Source organism: Crocuta crocuta, unplaced genomic scaffold (genome assembly GCF_008692635.1).
Source record: "Crocuta crocuta isolate KB4526 unplaced genomic scaffold, BGI_CrCroc_1.0 scaffold290, whole genome shotgun sequence".
NCBI lineage: Eukaryota > Metazoa > Chordata > Mammalia > Carnivora > Hyaenidae > Crocuta > Crocuta crocuta.
In genome coordinates this window covers 7,782,617-7,786,439 of record NW_027527429.1, presented here as the reverse complement: position 1 = coordinate 7,786,439, position 3,823 = coordinate 7,782,617, and the positions used below count along the sequence as shown (strand labels likewise).

General features: G+C 57.7%; 2 long non-coding RNA genes across 3 annotated transcripts; both read left to right on the top strand.

The window, feature by feature from the left end:
- Positions 1–439: 439 nt before the first annotated feature.
- Positions 440–2,112, top strand: LOC144226540 (uncharacterized). Of its 2 annotated transcripts, none has more exons than XR_013333674.1 (3): positions 440–617; positions 1,375–1,446; positions 1,701–2,112. It is a non-coding gene; the product is annotated as an uncharacterized LOC144226540 (long non-coding RNA). The 2 variants fall into 2 exon arrangements; XR_013333676.1 differs by lacking the exon at positions 440–617 and adding an exon at positions 644–1,166.
- A 10-nt stretch (positions 2,113–2,122) lies between these two features.
- Positions 2,123–3,256, top strand: LOC144226535 (uncharacterized). Its single transcript, XR_013333672.1, has 2 exons — positions 2,123–2,249; positions 2,495–3,256. It is a non-coding gene; the product is annotated as an uncharacterized LOC144226535 (long non-coding RNA).
- The last annotated feature ends 567 nt before the right edge of the window (positions 3,257–3,823 follow it).

The following is a 3,823-nucleotide window of genomic DNA, read 5'->3' as shown; positions in this document are numbered from 1 at the left end:
GGATCGGCTTTTTTACCCTGAGGCTCTTGTCCGCGCCTCACTCGTGCCCCTACGGGGACGGGGACGAGTCACCTTGGCGTCTCCTTAACCTCTGTGCCCCTGGCGTCACCTCTGGCTCTCTCCCAGGGGTGACTCCCCCTGCGGAGTGGAGCTGGCGACTGGGATCTCCGCAAGGGCTCCAGCCGGCCCCCTCTGGGCCCAGTCCGGGAACTAGTTGAGGGGTGGAGGGTCGGCCTTCCCCAGTGCGGACGTCCGCGTTCGCTTCCCTTCCAGGTGACTTCCCGCCGGGAGCAATAAATAGCGCGGGGAGCGCGTCCCCGACGGCCTCGGGCTGCGGGACAGAGAAAGCCCCGTGGACTTCGGGGCGGTCTCCCGCGGGACTTTGCCCGCCAAATGCAGAGACGCAGGCCCGCGCGTCGAGGCCCGTGGTGGGNCCCGGGTAATGGGGCCGACAGGTGCCCCGGGGCCGCTCACTGGACGGAGGCCGAGCTGCACGGGCGACCGGCCCGACGCCTGTTGGTGCTGGCAGCCGGATCGGCAGTGCCAGGTGGAAGAAGTTACGGGGCTTCGGGGCGCCCCCGACGGCGTTGCCCTTTGGACCGTGTCCACCCCTCGAGGTGAGGCCAGACACTGAGAGCCGCCGCGCGGACGGCGAGAAGCTGGGAGGGAGATGGGGAGCTCCGGGCCGCGCGCTTCTGAACGAGGGTCGAGTCGCCTAAGCTGGGGTGCATTTCGCGTCAACGGCCTGCGACGTTCTGGGGGCGGTTGTCATGTAGGGGATGGGTGGGTTAAGTCCTGCACTTTTGCAGGCCCCCGCGGCCTTGGAGCTTTTAAACTCGGCTCTGAGGCGGCCTCCCCAGTTCTGCCTGTTGGCTTCCTCGCCTTGCCTTCCCAGGCTAACCCGCCCGCGGGAGTCCTCCCCGCAGCGCAGGGCCCTCCCTCCATTGCCTTACTTATTTATGGCGCATACCTGCTGTCTTCCAAGGAGGATTTGTGGGAGGCGGAGCTCCCTCTGGTTGGAAACCAGTCTGTGATGGGTGTGAGAGTGAAGTGTTCCCGGGCTCGTCTGCCCGGCCAGACGGGTTTAAGGCTGCGGTGCCACATGGCTCTTTTCCTAAGAAGCGTTAGTCAGGGACAGTGGGAGCAACTGGACGGAGCGCTTTCTGGTGTGTTTCTTAAGGGTTGAGAAATCGGAGGAAACCCTGACCACAGGCACACTGGGTATCCTGTGGCCCTTCCTTCCATGTTCTCAAGTGTAATATGGGGCTGTTAGGACACCCCCGTCAGCACTGCGTACATGCTTTGAGTCCTGGGCCTCTTTGCCAGCCCTGGGTTTCTCAAAAGACTTACCGGCCCCCTCTTAACTTTTTGAAGGACTTAAAGGAGAAGAAGGAAGTTGTGGAGGAGGCGGAGAATGGAAGAGACGCCCCTGCTAACGGGAACGCTGTGAGTGTCCACCTTACCCATGATCCCTAGCGGCTCCTGGCCCGAGAAGGTCTCACTCCAGCTTGGGCTTAATTCCGGATAGGGGAGGAGGGCAGTTCCTGCGTGGTGGTGCCCTGGTGGAGGTTAGGAAGGTGGATTGAGGAGTTCTCTTGGCTGGTCTGGGGGTGTAGACGCATTGGTGGGGTCGGGAGGAAGGGATGGGGCAGGATTGATGGTCCATTCTCGTTAACCTGGTTACGTTTTCTGTCGAGGAGAATGAGGAAAATGGCGAGCAGGAGGCTGACAGTGAGGTAGATGAAGAAGAGGAAGAAGGGGGAGAGGAAGAAGAGGAGGAGGAGGAAGGAGATGGTGAGTAGCCTTGTCGGTCTCTGCTTTTGGGGGGTACCTTTCCCTTGCTTTGTCTGGGAAAGGGGCAGAGTTGGGGGTTTCTGGGGTTGGAGGCCGGTGGACCCCCTGTAGCCGGGTTTGTACTGTGGAGTTAGGACTCCGTTGCGGGCTTGTGAGGCGAAGCTGTGCCCCACACACCCCACACTCGGGATGCCTTCCACGCATAGATCTGTTCATCTGTGTGTCTTCTTGGGGTGCAGCTACTTGAGCCCGTTTTCCTCCTGAAGACCTGTGCCGGGGTGGGTGGTGCGGTGAGCAGGCGTCTTCCCTCCCCTGGCCGTTCTGNAGATGAAGAAGAGGAAGAAGGGGGAGAGGAAGAAGAGGAGGAGGAGGAAGGAGATGGTGAGGAAGAGGATGGAGATGAAGATGAGGAGGCTGAGGCAGCTACGGGCAAACGGGCAGCTGAGGATGATGAGGTGGGTTCCGGCTTGGGTGGGGCTTGGTGGCTGAGGCCTCGCTGCCTGCGGGGCCGGTGGGGTCGGGTGGTGCGGTCCCGAAAGACTCCCTTATCTGGAGCAGGACCAGAAAGGAACCTCGGCCTCCCTTCCCAGAGCTCTGGAAGCCCCTGGAGTGTGGCCAGTGCCTGGCCCTTGCTTGGCGCTGCCAAGCTGCGGGAGGGCCTGGCGGGCTGCAGGGGCCTTGACGGTCTTACTCTGCCCAGGATGACGACGTCGACACCAAGAAGCAGAAGACCGACGAGGATGACTAGACAGCAAAAAAAGGAAAAGTTAAACTTAACAAAAAAGGCCACCGTGACCTATTCACCCTCCACTTCCCGTCTCAGAATCTAAACGTGGTCACCTTCGAGGAGAGAGTCCCGCCCGCCCGCCCCACGCGGGCAGCGCCACCCGCAGATGACACACGCTCTCCGCCACCCAACCAAAACCACAACGTGAACTTGCAACAGGGGAGGAAAAAAGAACCAAAACTTCCAAGGCCCTGCTTTTTTTCTTAAAAGTACTTTAAAAAGGAAAATTTGTTTGTATTTTTTATTTACATTTTATATTTTTGTACATATTGTTAGGGGTCAGCCATTTTTAATGATCTCGGATGACCAAACCAGCCTTCGGAGCGTTCTCTGTCCTACTTCTGACTTTACTTGTGGTGTGACCATGTTCATTATAATCTCAAAGGAGAAAAAAAACCTTGTAAAAAAAGCAAAAACAACAACAAAAAAACAATCTTATTCCGAGCATTCCAGTAACTTTTTTTGTGTATGTACTTAGCTGTACTATAAGTAGTTGGTTTGTATGAGATGGTTAAAAAGGCCAAAGATAAAAGGTTTCTTTTTTTTCCTTTTTTGTCTATGAAGTTGCTGTTTATTTTTTTTGGCCTGTTTGATGTATGTGTGAAACAATGTTGTCCAACAATAAACCGGAATTTTATTTTGCTGAGTTGTTCTAACAAAGCTGTCTCAAGCCTGTTTTGTCTGTATTTCAATTTTCTTTAGACCCGAGGAGGGGGCGGAGATGGGAGGGGAGGGTCCGAAGCTCAAGCCCAGCTACCTTTCCTGGGGATAGTGGGCCGGAGACCCCAGCTTCCTAGGAGGGATGAGTGTGCCCTTTGGGTGGCATGGTGGGTGGCCATGGTCAAGGGCTTGAGCTGTAGCCGGCCACCAAGACGTGGAGGAGGGCACTGGAGTGCTGGGTTGAGGGGGGAGCTGCTTAACCTGGGTAGGTCTCCTCAGTCAGGGGTCTTCCCAGCACCGGCTCATTGGGTGCCCCGAGGGTAATGTCTCAGTGCCAGGCCCTCCAGAGGAATGGGCTGCGTGCTGTGCCCCAGACCCTAGTGCTGGAGTCTGCACCGGCTGAGTGAGCCCGGGGCCAAAACCCGATTGGTCCGACTACGGTGGCCCCCCCTGGTGGTGGCATGTGGCATATTCCGCCTTCTTGTCCCTTTACACTCCAGGGTACTAAGGCAGCCTTGCCCTAAGTCTCCAAGCTCTGGCCTGGGGAAATCCAGGATGTCGGCTAGGTGGGCGGGCCAGCCT